General features: G+C 35.5%; 1 protein-coding gene across 1 annotated transcript in view; it reads right to left on the reverse strand.

The window, feature by feature from the left end:
- LOC145687753 (uncharacterized) overlaps positions 1 to 21,469 on the reverse strand; it is an 810,237-nt gene that overhangs the window by 269,858 nt on the left and 518,910 nt on the right. The window lies entirely within an intron of this gene.

Consider the following 21,469-nt stretch of genomic DNA (forward strand, 5'->3'; position numbering starts at 1 on the left):
ATTTTCCTGTTTGGAACATGAATGGAGATTTAGGTTTATAATAATAGCAAATATATCTCATTATGTACAGGTTTTTTTTTAAAAAAATGTGCAGAAATTTAGCTCTTCTTATTTATAAGGAATGCAATAAGTAACTTGGTAAAAGTGTAACTTTTTTTTCTCACCAAAGACAGATCCCTGTCTTTATATATTAAATAACGCGCAACTGTTCATTGTATGAACTAATTTATGAACATATTTTTTTCTGCACTAGGGTTCCTGATTACGAATACTTATTCCAGTTTAGACATACATAAGCAGCTTATAGAATTCTAAGCATCATTGTTCTTAAATTTGCTCCTAAATTTCGTTATATACTTGAAATGTCTCTAAACCTCGTTTGCAATTCGATTCAGATGAATATCGAACGAAAGATTTGACCTTCCAGGGTCAGTTATAGAGCCAACACTTTTCAGTTGTATGGCAATATTATGGTACTCAAATTCCAAGTAATATATTATCCTTGTATAAAATATCACACTACATTTCTCAACATTTAATAGTAATTTAATAATTTTGCACCACTTATAACGTGCGCTGTCATTTTTGAAACTAATGTAGTCTTTTTTTTTTGAATGTATGACAATGAATTTTTAAATAATCTGCATATAGCAGATTTCGTCATTCCACTGCATCAGACAAGCCGTTAATACAAATCAGAAACAGCAAAGGATCTAACAAGGAACCCTAGGTATCTATCAGAGCCCGATTTTTATGAAACTTTGTATATAAATAGAGTACCTCGGGAAACACGCACATCCAAAATTGTAGCTGCAGAGTCCAAGACGTTGGGACACTAGGACTCGAGAAAGATCAAATGTGGAACGTCAGTACATTAAGGACATGGTGAGAAAATGCAAGTTTTTCTTTAAAACATCATTGTAACCACACGAAATGTACATACATTTATACGAGATGGTAGATATGATCTGTTAAAAGTGATGAAAAGAATATCCGCCATCTTGAAAGAGGCCATGTTGAAACTGGTGCGATTGGTATAAATGAGAAGAGGGTCATGCGATGCATCAATTTTAACATAAATATACACAAAAAACAGTTGGTGAAGTTTGTTGTGGGATTATATTATTTCTGTGCTTCTGGCAGAGTGGTTTAGGTACAAGATGAGCAAAGTGTATCTCATGACACTCGAGCAGATACAGGTTATGGTACGCTATGAGTGGGATCAGTGCAACTAGAAAAACAGAGCGAAATATAATTTTAGCACTACATGATTTGTGTCAGAGTCAACATATAATTCCTGTGGATGTGCTGATACAACGGGTTCTTCATAATAATGCCATGGTTAGCATTAATTTGTAACTGTTTATTATATTTCCATTAATTCGAACAGAAATCACAACGCCTATCAGTTCACTCATAGCGCTCCATACCTTCCATCTGTTCGACTGTCATGAGATACCTTTGCTCATTTTGTACATAAACCACTCTACCAGAAGCACAGAAATAATGTAATCCCACAACAGACTTCACCAACGGGGTTTTACATCTATTTACGTTCAAATTGATGCATCGCATGACCCTCTTCTCATTTACAGCAATCGCATCAGTTTCAACATAGCCTCTTTCGAGATGGCAGATATTCTTTTCATCACTTTTAACAGATCATATCTACCATCTCGTATCCATGCATGTCCATTTCGTGTGGTTACAATGACGAGTTTTAAAGAAAAACTTGCATTTTCTCACCATGTCCTTAATGTACAGACGTTCCACATTTGGTCTTTCTCGAGCCCTAGTGTCCCAACGTCTTGGACTCTGCAGCTACAATTTTGGATGTGCGTGTTTCCCGAGGTACTCTATTTATATACAAAGTTTCATGAAAATCGGGCTCTGATAGATACCTAGGGTTCCTTGTAAGTTTGAATCCTGTGGAACACCTGAGTGAACGAGGTATTTAGAAGTCAGAACATTTTTGTAGCGTGATGATAGAACATTATGTAGGTTATTGTGCAAATTTAAACTTTACAAGGTTGCTAACAAGAATATCATGACTAACATTCCAATGACCTTAGATACACATTTTTTTTTAATTGTGTGATGAAAATTATTTTTTTAAATTTTATTTACATGTTTCACATTATACAATATTCCCCTTTGGACACCATGTATACAGTTTTCGCTGTTACAGTTATCACAAAATTATCAATAATTGCTATCGGATACTCCGGGTTCCCCGTTCGGTGGACATACGCTATCAAAAATTTGTAATGGGGAAAATTTTGCGTCTTTAAAAATATATATATATATATATATATATATATATATATATATATATATATATATATATATATATATATATATATACTTATCATATTTTGAAATAAGGTATTATTCAAGTTATTATTCGAAATTGTTTTCACTTTCTTCGAACAAATATTGGTTGCATTTCTTCGACATTAAAAGTGGGAAGCGACGTTAAATGTGGTACGCAAATTTTTTGTACTTCTTTGTACTCAACATACTTCGGGGAAATTTTTGGACAGCAATGACAATAAATTGAAAATTGTGTTCTATTGCAGTAATACAAAAGTTTGGGACCTAATTATACGAAGATATAATTCTGTAAATCAACAATAATTTGGACATTTGGTGTTTTCATACAGTTCTTTGTAATAGTAAGTCTGAATGTTTATACCATTTGTGTGACTAAATAGCCAAAATGGGGAGCAATAAAAGCGAGAGACGAAAACAATTAATCCTAAAAAGTAGCCGTTCTTATAATAATTTCTGGCTTAAATTCACGACATATATGCGGAAACACCAAAAATGACACTTTATCAATTTTATCTGAACTACTTGACAATTAATCTGTTGTTGAAGTCCGTGATAATTCCAGACTTTCCGGGATAAGACTTTCAATATACAAGAGGTAAAAATAGTACTGCGAAAGTACTGGTATTTCACGTTCAACACAATTGGAGATATGCCACAAGGAAATTTCTTTAGCTACTGGAGGGACCTTCCACCGTCCAATCTCTAAAATCATCAGTAGTTCAAGCGAAGGAGAACACAAAAGAAATATTTTATTTTATTTTATTTTTTGTGGAAGGAGGTAATGGAGTGGAAACCAGGAAGATGCTTTATGTTTACAAGGAAAATCAATAAAATTCGAAAGCCTTATGCGTCACAGGTGACTGTCTAAATACCACAAAAAATGTTCAAAGAAAATAAAGAACTTTCAGTGAGAAAGACCAGAACGAGAGATTGTTGTTTTGAACATGTTGATATTCGAGTAACTTTTTTTTTTAGTTTAAAACCAATCTTGATGGAAGTCAAATCGATAGAACATAACATGTTATCATTTTGAAGTAAGGAAATATTTTTTATTAAATGTGTGCTGGTTATTTTATACTACTTGTAACAATGAAAAAATACTAATTCCTTTTGCTTCTAGCATTAGAATGTTAATTTTCAGCGATGTGATTTTCCTTAAGAGCCGCCACTGCTTATTAAGAAAATAATGTATGTTGTATTATTCGTAACAAAAGAAAATGCATGTTCTTCTTGGGATAGTATAAATTGCCCCTTGAAGCAATGGAAAATGTGAGAAAATGCGTTTGCCTAGAAAGGTAATTGAATTTACTAAAACCTTTATGGCTGTGAATTCTGGTAAAAGTACAAAATACATTACATTTGCAAATGGTTTACACAAATATTGTAATAAGCAGAGAAAACAGGAAAACTGTTACGGTATATAGCAAAAAGTTCTACAAAACAGAATTATTCTCAATGATTTAGAATTATTCACGTGTATCTTTCAATTGCTGTAAGTACTGCATATAGCTAAATTGGCAACTACAGTGGTCTTCTGATCAGGTGTCATGGTTTGCGATGGACGATATCTCGACCCATCCACCAACCGATGAATAGCGTTCTGTTGTGCAGAGTTCATCTTACCGGGGAGAAGAGACCTGGCCCGTCTCCCAAATGAAGAACTACACTTGTTACTTCGTTCACTAGTGCAATTGGTACAATCGGCGGCAAAAAACCTGCAACATGAGGATGTAAGTTTATTGTGAAACTACGCCTAACAACACAGGGAATGAACATAACGTCTATGTGGAACGAATCACGCCAGGATAAAATTCGGCCTCCTCCCGTGCACACTTATTTTGGAGCAAAAGACTTCGTCATTTCACAATAAACTTACATGCTCATGTTGCAGGTTTTTTGCCGCGGATTGTGCAACACGTAAAATTAAGGTTGGCAGGGCTGAGATGTCAAACCAGCCCTGGAATTCCAGGGGATCTTAGGAAGAGATTGGCATCGACTAGTTTGTGGATATAGAGTGGGATTCGGTACATTGCGGTGCCGGTACGCCACCTGGTATCATAATGTGGAGATGATATTGACTTAAAGCTTCGGAGTAACCAATGCAGATGCAAACAGTATCTTACTTCTAAGTAACTGCAAGCAAAAATGACAGAAAAGTAAACACTCACGAATCCTTTTAGAGTCTTGTATTTTTGAGTAAAATGTTGACGTTCAGTTATGTAGCTACTGCTTTAGTATCATTCTTTCGAGTATCATGGCTTATACGTCATTCTCTTTAAAATAAAACAAGCTTTCAAGTGGCATAATGTTTATGTCTGCGTAATGCACAATCAAAAGATAGATTTGGGGTAAAACTTGGAAATTTATTTCATTATTAAAAAAAAAAAATATATTGCCCCTGAAGTGGCCTCCGCTATAGGTGTCTGAATATAATCTATCTTCGAAAATAATAGGTCTATACGTAACGCGTGTGCCGATTTTCATTGCAATATCTAGAATAGTTATGAAAAAAAAAAAAAACGTTTCACAACTGCTTGACAATACCAAATTTCATATGTAAATAGAGAAAAAACGTAGTATAATCTCCAAACACAGTACTAATCATCCGAGTATCATGATTCATATGTCGTTCTCTTTACAATGAAACATATTTTCAAATGATATAGTATGCATGTATTCACAATGTATGAAATAGGAAAATTTTGGGTAAATAAGGAAATTTACCTAAAAAAGGATTTTATTTTCGAGTCCCAGGAACGGAATGGAGTACCCCAAAAATATGTACCTTGAAATATACTATGGCTCATATGTTATGCATGTGCCTAGTTTCTTTGCAATATGTAGAATAGTAACGAGGGAAACAAACATTTATCAGTCCTGTTTGACAGTACTAGTCAGAAACTATCAGAGAATGGAACTTGGTATCACTACTTTTATCTCTCTAATATGCCAGGAATTACACTCAAATTACACTACCCAATTACCTCTCGCTAATATTAACGAATCCACATAAATATCAGCTAAAATAATACTCTCTTCCCTGGTTTCATAGCATTTTCCGAATGTAGACAGGGATATGGTATGGAGGAAGCAAAAAACTTAATATATGTGCTGGAATCGTGAGTTTAAAGTACCTTTAAACAATATCGGTATGCCTTCTTTTCCTTCTCTATTGCAAACAGAAGTACACGCTACTCCAAAACACGTCGCTCCAAACTTGAAGTTACGTCATCACCCTATATCGTTGAAATCAAAGGGCAATAAAAAAAGAATCATTTTGAAATAGCATTATTCCATCCAGAAATGAGACAAATTCACTTTAAGGCAAGCATATAAATTTTAGGTGATAATTGATAATATGCGTAGGGCACAAACGTGGTGAAAAGTTTGTGCACAAGAATTTACACGGGATAATGCACTATTTTTCACTTTAAAAATTCTTATACACTATTCCACTATCCAAATATAGCATACAACAACACTATGTGGAAAGCTAGCGGAACTTTTTGGATACCTATAGTAATATGATAATTGTAAGGTTCTTCTCTATTTCCGTTAAGGTAGAATTATCACAGTTCCAGTAATGAATACATTATTCGTATTTTGTGCACCAAAAGGATAACATGTGCAAAATTTGCAAGAAATACGCTACTATACCAGCCCTTCCACTCTTTGAGTTTAAACTTTGCAGTGCGGAAAATATGTAAAAATGTCAAGTTCCATGGAAATTACTTAAATGTGATAAAAATTTTAACTTCTTTTTTCTTCTCCTCAGCGATTGGATTTCCAAAACTTCCTTTTAGTCACAGTGAAGGGTTTAAGCATACAAAACATTCGTAAGAAAATGATTCATTCGTTTTTTCTTCTTTTTATATATATATGTCAGTTTCCAGAATAAACATTAAAATGTAACAATTCCTATCAACACATTTAACACTTTTACTAAAACACTTCTTTAATGTTTCTTGAAATTTTCTATTTTAAGACTTATTTGACGACCTAATTCACTCAATATCGTGAACTTGTACGAGATAAAAAACAATTTAGTATGCACAACAAGTAAACGCCATTGATAAATGTTCTGGAGTACAAGAAAACTTTCAGAGAATAAATTAAATATTTTCGAATCTTTAGTGCTTTCTTTCGTTACCACCACTTTCGAAGTGTGAAGGTTACTTTGTAGAAGAATAAAGAATGTTCTTTATTTATTTTTCATTATTAAGTGTGTTTCCTGGCAGCTGAATAATTAAACACAATTTCCAGAACTTCTCCTTTTGTTCTCTTTTCCAAGAGCTCAACATCCAAGTTAAGTGCGGAGTTGGAAAAGAACTTGTTCTTTTAGTATTTTGTTTATCATAGAAACGAAGAAGCTTTTTTTGTTAAGAAAAAGATGCAATATATAAAACTAAGTAAATGCACAGTCAGTTTCTGCAATAATAGTCATTATTTAAAACTAAATATTTCTTGAAAGAAACAGTTGACAAACATATTCGTATGAAGAAATGTACATAGAAAATAAATTAAACTCGACTAACTGTAATAGCATCAATTTATATTTAAAAAAAAAAGAAAGAGCTCTCTTCATTTGAGTATTCCATTCTTTCATTTAGAGCAGACAGAACTCATAAATTATATTGAGAGCAAACGAATTATAATAATTTATGAAACAACGCATGCATCCCTTTTGTTCTACGAAACAACTAAAAATGGCCTATATTGAAATCTTGAGCTCTAATTTTACAAAGAAAACAGCATGCAACAGCTACTGAAATCTTTAGTAGCTTGCTTGGAACGTGTAACAGAAGAAGCATTGGGGGTGTCACATTCAAAAGGCAGATGAAATATTTCTACTAACAATAAATTCCATCTAACAGAATAAACATACGTTGATAATTTAACTCGAAGTGGCAACATAGTTGTGAACAGGGGCGGACTTGGATGAAAATTCCACTCACCAGCCCTGTCAGAAAAGTAGCCACTATTTATTTGTTATCCAATTGTAATGTTTATAATTTTATATTTTTAAATTGGTTCTTTATAAATTAAGGAACATACGCTCTTGTAAATGAAACTATATTCAATTCGAGATAGGTCTAATTTGTGCTTCGTATTATCAATGTTCCTTCAGAACACAATCGTTACAATAGAATAAGGCAAAGGCATTCTATTGTTTAAAAAAAAATATTTTGTGTATTTAGCTTTTTATTTTCAACTTCACACAAAACAAAATTTTGGGAGTTGGCTGGCTGTTATATATTTTAGCAAGTTTTATGAAGTTGTGAAGTGAATTAGAAATATGAGCACATAGCTACAGCCAGACATTGATGCATACGTACATATCTTTCAGATTACATTTTTAAGTTATGAGTATTTTTTTAGGACATCACTTGTCTGTGCTACACTATCTATGACGTCTACCTCAATATATTGAAACTTGGAATGTAGTGAATCACTCACTTCAAGAAGCTTACAGTCCTTCGATGTAGTCTCCGCCAGCCTGTTAAACCCTTCACCAGATGTCTGGTAAACGTTTAATACCTGTCAAAGCCCCGCTTTGTGAGAGGGTGTTGATAGTGCGCCCTAAGACAAGAACAATGCTGGGAATGTCTCCGAAACTTTTGCCCCTGAGAGGTTCTTTCATTTTTGGGAAAAGATCAAAATCGTAGGAGCTCATATCCAGGGATGTACTGGATCGGATGTATGACATTTAGTATTGTCGTGTAGGAGAATTGGTACAAACTCCAGGATGTGTGGATGTTTGTGCCGCAATGCTGGTCGCAAATAGTGACTGAAGTATGAAGCATACTATGCAGCATTGACGGTAACGCCCGGTGGAACTTGATGTGACAGGATAATGACTTCGTGGTCGTATGACATTATCATCATCATCACCTTCACGTTTACTGGCTCTTGCCTAAGCTTTTTCAGCCGGGAAGATTCTAGAAGGCGCTATTCACTCGACTGACGTTTCAATTCAGGCTCGTATGATCTTCCCCATGTTTCATCACTCGCAATAATGCAATGCAAGAAGTCATCACCTTCCTCATCGTAACGTTGAAGGTGTAGGCGCGCATTCCCATCTATGCCACTTTTGAACCTCGGTTAGAGTATGGGGCACACATCTGGCTGCAATTTTCCGCATGCCAAGATCTTGTGATAGCATGCGGAACACTGATCCGGAAGAAATGTTCAGCTAGTGCGCCAATTCACTACAAGTACAGCGCCGATCACCGTCAAGCAGTGTCCGCATTCTTGCAAGATGAATTTCGTCCGTAGCCGTTCGCTTATGCCCTGCACCGTGCATTTTGCCTGTTGATTGTCGTCCTGCCTGGAATGCTGCAACCCATCTCGCCACTGTCCGATAAGTAGAGAAGCTTCACAACAGGCCACTATTAATCTTCTGTGAATCGTCCTAGCATTTCGCCCTTTTGTCACTTGGAATTTCATAAACATACGCTGTTCTGCACGCGTGAACATTGCGTTAGGGCGATATTTCACACAACAATCATTTTAACAATGTCTACTCCCCCACACACACCATAATGTGGGACCGCAGCAGCATTGAACTGATTCGTAAACATCCACTGAACACACTACGTTCGTCATTTCACTCCTGCCACAAGACACTACAATCGTAGCAGTGTTGCCAGTTCGAGTTAAATGAACCTTGTGTATTTAATACTTCACATGTTTCTAAGCGATGAGCAGTAGCCTGTAATTGATTAATCATTTTTTCTCGTAAACCAGCTTTTCACAAGTTTTTACTCAGACGTAAAAAAAGCACTTTTCTTTCATAAAGCTGGTTTTCTACATGACGTAAATTACTAGTAAATTATGCGTAATTTACTTTAAAAAAATGTAACGAGTATATTATCTTGCCAATCTTGGTAATGGGTAAGTTAAGTAAAATTCTGAGCTTTGATTTGCATATAATAGGTAACCTGCATCCAATGCTGAAGAGATAGAGAGAGGCTTTAGTAGCCCAATCTTGTCTACATGGAAGCTTATGATTGCATTTATGATTACAATATAGGTGACTTACTAATTTTGCATATGCAATTGTCTAACTAGAGTCCGGCTTTTGAAATACTTTTTTTTTTTTTCTGCAGGTATTTGGTACGGTTGAAAATTTACAGAAGCTTGTAAGCGGGGACACATTATTTATGGATGGTACATTTAAAGCTGCTGCACGTCTATTTCATCAACTTTATACCTTACACGGGAAATAATTGGAGCAGTTCTTTCCATTTCTATTTTGTCTACTGCCAAGCAAAAAAAAAAAAGAGGACGATTATTGCAGAATGCTGTGCTTAATTAAGGAGAAAGCTGTTGATAATGGTTTCACCTTGCATCCTGCGAAAGTTGTTCTGGACTTTGAAAGGGCTGCTATCAATGCTTTATTTAGATCTTTTCATAATGCTACTGTTCGTGGTTGTTTCTTCCACTATACTTAGTGCATCTGGAGAAAAGTCCAGCCACTGGGTTTATCTTCATTTTACAGTCAAGATATGCAAGTTAGAAGGTGGATACGACGAGCTAGTGCTTTACCACTTGTACCCATTGATAAAATTTGTGATATGTACATACTAGGGATGGCCAATTCCGGAATTTTTACTTTCCGGAATCCGGAAAGTAAAATCGGAAAATTCCGGAATTCGGAAAAATTCCGGAATTCAGAAAAATTCCGGAATTTAGAAAAAATCCGGATTTCGGAAAAATTCCGGAATTCAGAAAAATTCCGGAATTCGGAAAAATTCCGGAATTCAGAAAAATTCCGGAATTCGGAAAAATTCCGGATTTCGGAAAAATTCCGGAATTCAGAAAAATTCCGGAATTCGGAAAAATTCCGGATTTCGGAAAAAATCCGGATTTCGGAAAAATTCCGGAATTCAGAAAAATTCCGGAATTCAGAAAAATTCCGGATTTCGGAAAAATTCCGGAATTCAGAAAAATTCCGGATTTTAGAAAAAATCCGGATTTCGGAAAAATTCCGGAATTCGGAAAAATTATTTTTTCTTTTTGTAATCCTAAGAATTTTGTTCAAATGCAAACGAACAAATTTCCTTTTTGTAATCCTAAGAATGTATGATGCAAGTTAAGCTGAAACTTACATCCTAAAGTATACACTACTCAATCTTCCCATGGTTAATGAGATGTAGTCCAAAAGTACGATGCACTCCTAATATTTAATTTTTGTTTTACTGTGATATTGTCCAGAGGTAATACATATATCACACTGAGATAAACAACTTGACAGAATGAAGATATCATACGTAGTTTTCCAGAAAATCGTGAGAAACGAATTTTTATGAAGTTAAAATATGCGTCGCTTGTTGCCAGTGTGATGCAATTGATAACTTTTATGCTGGAATAGTCTTATTATTATTATTATTATTATTATTATTATTATTATTATTATTAATCGTTTGTGTACTGTAAAAGAAAAATATGAACCGTTAAGTAGTAGATTTTATCTGTTGTTTTTTGATATCTTCTAACAGTAATAACAAACTGCTTGTAAATACGCAATGATTATCAAGGACAATGGCATATTAATGTAAGGACTACTCTGCAGACTAGCAATAAACAATAAACAATAACAGATAAACAATAGTACCAAAAAAAAGTAACTAACTTGGGCACGTCAGAATGTTCGCGAGAATATAGGGACCCATTGAGACTATACGTGGTGTAATTATTACTCAAAGGGCCGTACAATGGAGGCATTAACGTTAATGTTAATGGTACTAATGAGCACTTACTTGCTCTAACGGTTAACCTCATTTTTGAGATGATTCTTAGAAGTGGGCGTGTTGGCATGCAGTTAGAAGACATATCCATTATTTAAAAAGCACACGTTATCTGTGGAGTGCTAACGATTTGCGTCACTATCGAACACTAACATAGCACTAGCGACGTTTAAAGTCGAAATTGGAGTCTGACATAAGTGGCTTGTCAACTTCACGGACATTATATTTCCCTTGAATGCGAGAATTTTGCGCCCAGGAAATTTGCGCCCTACCACAAAAATAGGAAAAAATGCGCTCGCAATATATTTGCACTGGGATGTTTGCGCCCTACCGCAAAAAGAGGGGAAAATGCGCCGGGTATATATTTGCACTGGGATGTTAGCGCCCTACAATTCAACTTATTTTTGTACTGTGTAAAGTAACTTCCACTCACACTTGAACTAGGCTTGCCTCTCATCGTCTCAGTGAGTTACTCCATCCGTTATAATATTCCGAACACATGAAAAAAAAAAAAAATACAATTTTAGTTCGCTGAAGGGCAATCCATACAAATACAATTTTTCATTATACTACAAAATTTACAATAAAAGTATAAATGACTGATATATAATTATTTATTAATATAATCAAAGAGTATAATTTAATCTACAAAAGGCTGTTTGGCTCTACCCAGATATCTCTGTTCACAATCCTTGCGAGTTGTTTGGCTTTTTAGGACACAAAATATAGAAAAGAAAATGTAAAGTGAATTTAAAATCAGTTCAGTAATATTATCAAGAAAATTATGTACAGTGTGTTTACTTGCTGGAATTACACTTTAAACACACAATTGCGTTCAGTCGTTCTTTCAGAAAAAAATGTTCCGGGGGGCACACTTAGTATTCCGGAGGGGGTCACTGCTGGTACTATTCTATTTATTATTATATTATAGACGTATTATTTTGGTCTCCTCCGAGGGGGCACTTTGAGAGCTCTGGGGAGGCCAGTGTTCCCCCAAAATCATCTCTGGAAGAAGCAGTGATTGCGTTGATCCGTTGTGTTCTTTTGGCTTATATTGAAGTTTATTCTCCTCTTATATAGCCACAATGAAAATAAATCACAAATGGCATGGTTGTGGGGGGAGGATTGTTTATGCTGTAATGTCAGCCCTTCCGAGCAAATGCGTAAGCTCGAATAGGTTCTTTTATTTCGCAGGGCTCAAACTTCCCGGTGGAGGTACATTGCAGGCGCAATTTTCCTTGTTCTTGAGGTAGGGCGCAAATTTCCCAGACGCAAAATTCTCGACACCGTTCGAATGACCTCGGAAGACTATATCTTTTTAAATACTTTTTTATAATTTTTTACTCGAGATATCTTCATAGCTTCTTATTAAAATACTTACTAATATATCCTCATTTTATTGTCCTAACCAATCAATATGGGTATGTTGTCAGTAAAATATTTAGATTGATCGAGCCTCTGGTGTGTAACCACAGTATTTCATATCATCCCTCCATTAGAAATCTTGGCTAAACGAACCAATATATGTTGCCAATAAAATAATTTAGAATGATTGAGCCCCTGGTAAATAACCACAGTATTTCGTGACAGACCCCCCCTTCCTATTACCATATTCTAGCTACGTGCCTGACTCAGCTAATTCTCTACATTCTTTACCAAGCACACATTTTCTAAAGCGGAAAATGCTCTCTAAATACCTAAGCTCATTATTTTCAGCAGATGCACAAATTGGGTAACATTCTATCTACATGAATGTTATATATGTCGATTACTGGAAACCGTTTCTCGCTATCTATTACCATATTTACTATATAATGATTAACGTTAAAACCGGAAATGGTTGGTTTGTACCGCTTCCGGTTTGAATATTACATTCATCAGGGAACTCGATTCTTAACTATTGACTCTGTACATCGTGGTCAAAATTGATGGTAATCCATCAGATAGTACTTGAGACTGTTTGTTTCACTGACGGACAGAATGAATATATGGCTATAGAGTTTTGATAAACTAAATTCGTTAATGAGTGATGATGGAACAAATATAAGAAAGGGAACCAAGAGTAGGCCTACCACCGGAAAAATTTTCGAACACAAAATTAGCCATCGAAAACCCACATGTCCTGGGTTAGAATACCATAGATGAAAACTCTACCACTGAGTCATCAATCACCCGCTTATTAGTTTTATTAATTATTATATTAATATAAATTAATGAATGCCTGCTTATGTTAATTACTGAACAATTACATTGTATACTTCGTAAAGTCAAAAATTATAAATTTGTATTTACTGTACATACAGTGAGCGCAGAAAGTGTTCGTACACCTATGCTATTGAAACGAGAATGCTTGCGAAAAAGAAACAGAAAATTTAAGAAGTGTAGTAACACACACAATATGAATAATGAAAACTAAGCTTTATGAATATACCAATAAAGAACAAAAAGACAAGTTTAATGGTCAGAAAGTAAATAAATTCCGTAGAAAGTGTATAGAGTAGACGCAAAAAGAGATCGTACACCTGACGTACGAATACGAAACAAAGATACCACAACTGGGGTTCACTAGTATTCACCTGATTATACACCTCTGTTTATAGCATGACGAATAACAGAATGAGTTTAGTTGTGAATAGGAGTGAAAAAACTGCACGGTGGGCTGTAAAACTGGGAAGCAACCGAACAGAAACAAATGAGGAGACAAGAAAAGTAATTATTAAATTGCATAAGAAGGGTAAATCTTTGAGAAAGATAGCAAACCTTGCAGACAGACCTCGTTCAACAGTACAAACAATAATTGCGATGTATAATGTTTCTATCACTGTGCGAAAAAAAAAAAAAAAAAAAAAAAAAAAACTGGAAGACCAAGAGTGTTGAGTGAACAAGATAAACGTTACATTATTAGGGAAAGAAAAAAGGTTCCGAAAAGTAGTGCTGTGCAATTGGCAACGGATCTGGAAACACGCGGTGTTAAAGTATCAGCCAGTACAGTGCGGAATATTTGTAGGGTATCATGCTCGGATAGCCAGGAAAATGTTATGGGTGAACAAGACAAATCGTATAAAGAGACTAAAGTTTGAAAAAGAGTATAAAGATAAGGGATCAGGCTTCTTTCTGGAATAGGGTCATATTTTCGGACGAAAGTAAATTTAATCTTATCGAATCCAACGGGAGGCGTATGGTATGACGCAAGGTGAATACAGAGATGAATCCTCAAAATCTCGTCCCTAAAGTAAGACACGGAGGAGGGTCCGTGCTCGTCTGGGGTTGTATGAGTGCCTCAGGAGTGGGTCGTCTCCACTTTATCGATGGAGTGATGATCCACAAAGTGTATATTAACATATCAAAGGAAAATCTCCATACTAGTGCGCAGAAAACAATTTATTGTTCAGCAAGGCAACAACTCCAAACATACAGTGGAAAATACTCGATTGTGGCTACTCTATAATACCTTGAAACAGCTTCGCACACCTCCCCAATCCCCAGACATGAACCCTATAGAACATCTATGGTCTGTTCTGGTGACAAGAATCAGAAGGCACAGCTTCTCTACTAAAGAAGGCCTGAGAAAAGCTATTCAAGAAGAATGGGACATAATCAGTCCCGAAGCTACTAACTAACTAACTAACTCTATGGCCTATGGAACCCGGAGGTTCAATGCCGCGTTCACAAAAGCTCTCCACTGACTTCTATAGTTCCGAAGCTACAGAACTACGAACTACTACAGGTGAAATCAATGCCACGAAGACTACAGACAATCATTAACGCACAGGGTAATCCCACAAAATAATAAATAACGTAATATACTTTATAAGCATTAATTCAATCATAAGTGTACGGTGACTTTTTGCGTTTACAAAAAAGGAATTCTCTCTTTTCTTCTGAGCAAAACAGTGATTGTCTTTGTTTGGCCTTTCTCTTGTATATAGAAATAAAATGTATGAATGTGTAGTCTTAATTCTGGTTATATATATATATTTTCCACCTCCCGTTCTCATGCTAGCTGTTTTCAATATAAAGTATGCACGGTGTACGAACACTTTCTGCGCTCACTGTAGGTATGTTGACAATAAGCGAATGTTATTAGAATATTTGTTGAGATTTCTTTTCCTTCACTGCCTTTCGCCTGATTAAAAAGTAGTTTGCAGTGCTTTGGAGCAGCTGCAGGTGGGAACGCGATAATGTTTGAGACATACCGGCGACTTTTTTGTGTGTGAAAATAAGACCTTCTCATAAAGCAGTAAATAACTGCAGTAGCAATTGTCTACGTAAGTGATAAAGACATATCCAACTACAAGAAACTAATACAGTATATATATTCATTATTGTGTTTCTCTTTTAACAGCTACTAGCTAGGGATGGCCAATTCCAGAATTTTTACTTTCCGGAATCCGGAAAGTAAAATCGGAAAAATTCCGGATCTCGGAAAAATTCCGATTTTTTCTAAATTCCGGATTTTTTCCGAATGTCGGAATTTTTCTGAATTCCGGAATTTTTCCGAAATCCGGAATTTTTCCGAATTCCGGATTTTTTCTGAATTCCGGAATTTTTCCGAAATCCGGAATTTTTCTGAATTCCGGAATTTTTCCGAAATCCGGAATTTTTCCGAAATCCGGAATTTTTCTGAATTCCGGAATTTTTCCGAAATCCGGAATTTTTCCGAATTCCGGAATTTTTCTGAATTCCGGAATTTTTCCGAATTCCGGAATGTTTCCGAAATCCGGAATGTTTCCGAATTCCGGAAAGTAAATTTTCCGATTCCGGAAAACAAAATTTCCGGAATCCGGATTCCGGAAAATTTTGGCCATCCCTAGTACATACATATACAAGAAGATGCACCAGAAGTGCCGAATCAAGACGATTTTCACGATTATTTGTTTGAAACGTGGTTGGATGATGCAGACGCCAAGTTACACCGTAAGTACTGTATAGTTAGGTTTACTTTTTCTTACGAATTATATAAAACATATGTAATTTCCTATTGCAGTAATTTTTCCTCATTACCGATTTGGGTTTAGTATATTGGTCCAAAATTACAATAAGAAAAGACAGACAAAACTATTTGCTTATGTTGATCAATTCCAGTGTTTCCTCAAACACATAGTTTTCGAAAATGGCTCTGATTGTCACTGAATAAAGTGACACTGACACCATTGTCAAAAGCTCGCAAATTAATTACAGTAATTCATATGTAATTTACGAATTTTCATATGTTATTAATGGCTGAAGTAATGGTTAGCTGTGTAAGTGTAATAATTATGGATATTCAAATATCTGAGCTCCCCATGTCGATACATTTCAGTGTGAAGAGATTTTTTTTTGTACTTCTGTCTCCTCTCACTTTGTTGCGATTTTGTACCTGGTGTTCGAACCTTCAATCTGTTTACTGCACGCTCAATTTCATACATTTTGGCATGAAACTTGATGTGGTTTTTGTTGAAACTTCAACAGATATTTCAGACAATTATCTATTCGTAAATGTTATAATTTGTTTGCTTAGTGTTGTTCAATACTAATGCTCTCTTAAATATTTTCCAGTGAAATATGAAACCATTATGACAACAGAGAAGAAAGAACAACCAATTTAGTGGAGGGCTGGCATTCGAAGTTTAATAAAAAGCTGACAAAGGAACATCCGAATATGTTTACCCTTGTCCAGCTTTTACAGCAAAAGCAGAACGAAAATGAAAGATCAATTATGCTTCTAGAAGTTGGGAAGAAACCAAGAGAACAGAAACTAAAATATAAGCGTATTCAGCAGAGAATCAAGTTCTTGCAAAGTAGATTAGAGTCGGGTCAATTGGATTTGATTTCTTATGTAGACGCTATAGCTTACAGTTTACATTTATAACAATGAAGGTTTTTGTGTGGGTTTAGAATGTGTTTCGAAGTTTCGAATTTTTGTTTTCTCTCTCTAATTGTACTGTTTTGCTTTTTACATTATACCGGACACTTTCCCTACATTTGTTATACTAAAAATTATTTTAGGGTTATTTGGTCACATGAAACAATTCGTTCTACTCGAGTGTTCAATCTAAAGAGTTCTTGAATGATATTTGGAAATCAAGGGAAATAGGTACTAATAAATTTCCCTCAAATCTAAATATCCCTTTTTGTGTGAATTAGGCAGAACAGGAATTCCTGTTTTGCCTAGAGATGAGATTAAATCAAAAATGTGTTACAATGTGCTGGAGGGTCATTAGACAGAACAGGGATTAGGCAGAACAGGCAGGAACATCGCTTAAAAATAAAAAATAAAAATAAAAAAAAGATTATGGGAATGGTCTTCTCCCCCCCCCCTTAGTATTGAAGACATATTTGTGCCGCTGAACTGAATAAAACGAGAAATTGCATTTGTCTCTCATTCCAATATCAAAGGCATTCAGTTAGATAGAATTGAAGTGCCGGGGTTCAGTATTAAAGTTATTTTAAAACCTGACAACAATGCAGCAGTCTTGAAAATAACTTTACGGTACTCTAACGCTCGAAGCCGCCAATATTTTCTTCGAAATATTGTGTTCCTGTAAACTATTATTGTGGTAGGTGATGAACAATAAGTAAATAGTAATTGTCAAGAAATAGGACAGTCAGTATTGTTAAACAAAAATTAAGAGTAGTTTGCATCACACAAGACTTATGTTACATGCACTGATGATCACTAAAAAATAATACTTATACGATGATTTCGATTAAAAGCAAATACAGTAAAAGAAAATCTTTGTTCCAAGAAAGACGATAGCTGGACAGTAGAAGGATTACTATTGCAACTTCGCAACTCTTCACTCCTAGAAACAGACACCAGCGGCAAAAAGATGATAGTTCAATTGTTGCGGAGTGTTGGTGTGACATCAGTCTGGATCGAAAGATGCATCGTCTTAGAGCGTGGCATCAGTAATTCCAATAGATGTTCATTTTTGATCGCAGAAGATCACCTTTGGTATATTGCGACTACAGACTTATTTTCGCGACGCTGGTGTTCGTATTTTACGAAATGCAGACACAGTGATGCGAATATAGTTTGAGGGCTCCAGAAATGCGATACACAACAATATTCACAATTCATACGGTCACATAATACAACATATCAAGATGACAAATTTCTGGTACGTATATTTATGGAAGAACGAACACCCAAATTCCTAACACTGGCGCACAAATTTGGTGTTGTTGACAAGCGACCAGTGTGTATTCACGAACATTATGACGTCATTTGGCGGTGCGTGACATATTTGAACGGCAACTATTGTTATGGCTCCCAATGGATGCACAGCAAGAGTATTCGGCTGCAATGGTTGCCTGAACATTGTGCATAGCCAAATGGTGCGATGTTCTCTTCTGGCACGAATCCATCTTCTTGTCTGCATCATAACGATAAACATATCCGTGTCTGACCGTATTGGGACAACAAGATAGGTGACGCCTGCATTCTGTATGCTACAGTAGTCAGACACCAGGCGTTATGATATCGGCTGTTATTGAATTTCGTGCGTGCAGGAGTCTAAGAGATATAGCCAGCCAATGGTATATAGCCTACATGACATATTTAACCACGTTGTGATATTTTCCCGTAGTTTCTGGATAAAATCGTTTTTCAGGGGGTCTACATACGGTACTTGAAGTCTTATACTTCCTGAATGATGACGATGTTGCAAATTACCCTTGCCGGCAAGCTCATCTGATATTCTGCCGATTGAGTGCGTTTGGTTCATAACTTTACTATTCATTGCACACTAGACTCTTTCTTTCCACTGCAGTTTGTTAGTTATGGGAAAGTTTAGCAGATGCGTAGTCTGCCATACAACAAGATGACATCCAAAATATCATTTTTCTATGCCCTTGTCGTGCAGCAGCCGGTTTGGAATGTCTTTGACAGGTCCATGCATTACTAACCTCTAGATTTTTCTGTTATGATTCATGTGCGCTGTCACGTATAGCATAGAGCAGTAAGTCTAGTTATTTCCCACTTGTACCTTAAGCTATATGTCTCTCACATTTGCAGATGATATTTCTTCTCTTTCTTGGTTTGCATTTATATTGTCCAGTAGCGCATACTAGAGTAGTTGTAAAATTAGTGAAAAATTGACGTGGGCTGAATTATAGCAACTTCTAGAAAAAAAAAATGAATTAGATTGATTGCATTACCATTCAAATAATGAATACTATTAGAGAATGGCCATCCACCTGTCCCTGTGTTTGTATGTTGACATATCAGAGCAAAAACGTATGAAATAGTATATATATATATATATATATATATATATATATATATATATATATATATATATATATATATATATATAGAGAGAGAGAGAGAGAGAGAGAGAGAGAGAGAGAGAGAGAGAGAGGGGGTGTTTCAGATAAAATGTCCAGTGCTTATAAATCCGAAACGGCTGAGAATAAAAATATGAAACAAAAACTGAGATAGGAAAATGTCATAGGGCGCATCACATGGTGTTGTCGTGGTGACCCATAGGGCCCTCCTTCAAGGGGGCCCAGGGGCCAACTTCAAATTTTCAAATGGGAACATGTATTGAATCATACCTCATTCAATAGTCCTTGAAATACGAAACAAATTTTGTAGGAAACGATTTTCGATTTGGGGCACCGTTTTCAAAATGGCCGCAAAAAGTCCTGTATCAATTTGAAGTTGGCACCTGGGCACCTTCACGGAGTTTCCTGAGGGTCACCACAACAACACCACTTGATATGCTTTATCATGGTTTCTATCTCAGGTTTTGTTTCATCTCTATATTCTCAACCGTTTCTGACTTAGGCCTATAAGCACTGGACGTTTTATCTGATACAGGACCCACTTTTTGCGGCCATTTTGAAAACGGTGGCCAAAATCGAAAATTGTTTCCCACAAAAGTTGTTTCGTTTTTCAAGTACTATTGAATGAGGTATGATTCAATACGTGTTCCCCTTTGAAAATTTGAAGTTGGCCCCTGGGCCCCCTTGAAGGAGGGCCCTGGGGGTCTCCACAATAACACCATGTGATGTGCCCTATGACATTTTCCTATCTCAGTTTGTGTTTCATCTTTTTATTCTCAGCCATTTCGGATTTATAAGCACTGGACGTTTTATCTGATATAGGACCCACTTTTTGCGGCCATTTAAAAACGGTAGCCCAAATCGAAAATTGTTTCCTACAAAAGTTGTTTCGTTTTTCAAGTACTATTGAATGAGGTATGATTCAATACGTGTTCCTATTTGAAAATTAGAAGTTGGCCCCTGGGCCCTCTTGAAGGAGGGCCCTGGGAGTCACCACAACAACACCATGTGATGCGCCCTATGACATTTTCCTATCTCAGTTTTTTGTTTCATCTTTTTATTCTCAGCCATTTCGCATTTATAAGCACTGGACGTTTTATCTGAAACACCCTGTATAATTATATATATATATATATATATATATATATATATATATATATATATATATAAAAGCTGTCTCCTGATCTTGATTGAATGCCCTAAGAATGTCTTTAACCCTCTTTGATACAATAAGTGTAGATTCGATTGCAAACCAAAAAAAAAAAAGTAAAAAATGTTCTTGAACCTAACGAAAATAGATTCATAAATTGCAAGTACTTTACGTACCTAAAAATTAACCTCTGTATTTATTCTTTTTTCTTCTGTTGTTTCTCAAAATGTGCATAGGTCTATAATTACGCCTTTAAGCCTTCTGACCATATTTTGAACTTGATTTTTATTTCATTTTTCAGGTTTCTTTTCAACTTCTCTCCCTATTCCAAAGATAGGAATGGTTTGCTTGAGGGTGAAAATCGAAAATTGCGATTTTATCTAAAACAGATTAAACTATTTAATGTGTATTTCTATATCAAAATTCTGCTAACACTAGAATTCGATTCATTTCTTGAAAAAAGTTTAGAACGACTAGTTTAATGGGTCGGGAATTTTTTTTTTTTAGTGAATTCTCTAAAACCCATCTTACAGAATTATATTTATACTTCAAAAGTAATGTTTCATCAAAAACAGTACAATATGGCATAACTAATTTCTTTCTGAAAAATCCAAAATGAGTAGTTTACTTGTATCGTGTGCTACGATCTTCCAAAAATGTTTTAAGCGACTTTGTTAATATTTTATAAATAATTATTCAGTTAACAGCTCTACAAGGAAGCTTAACTCATTTATCTTGGTAACATTCAGAAGAGGTAGTTAAATGAGAATATGTTCCTCTCCGACCTTCTTAGAAACGTCTCAGGATATTTTGATCATATTTCACAATATTTCATGTAGATAGTTCATGAACAACCTACAATATGACGTTAAAGATTGATCTTATATGAAAGCAGAAACGACAGTAAATCAGGGAGGTAACTTTCTTTCTGGTGATATACCCCCCCCCAAAAAAAACATATGCT

The sequence above is a fragment of the Thermobia domestica genome, chromosome 6, assembly GCF_964235325.1.
Source record: "Thermobia domestica chromosome 6, izTheDome1.hap1.1, whole genome shotgun sequence".
Classification (NCBI taxonomy): Eukaryota; Metazoa; Arthropoda; class Insecta; order Zygentoma; family Lepismatidae; genus Thermobia; species Thermobia domestica.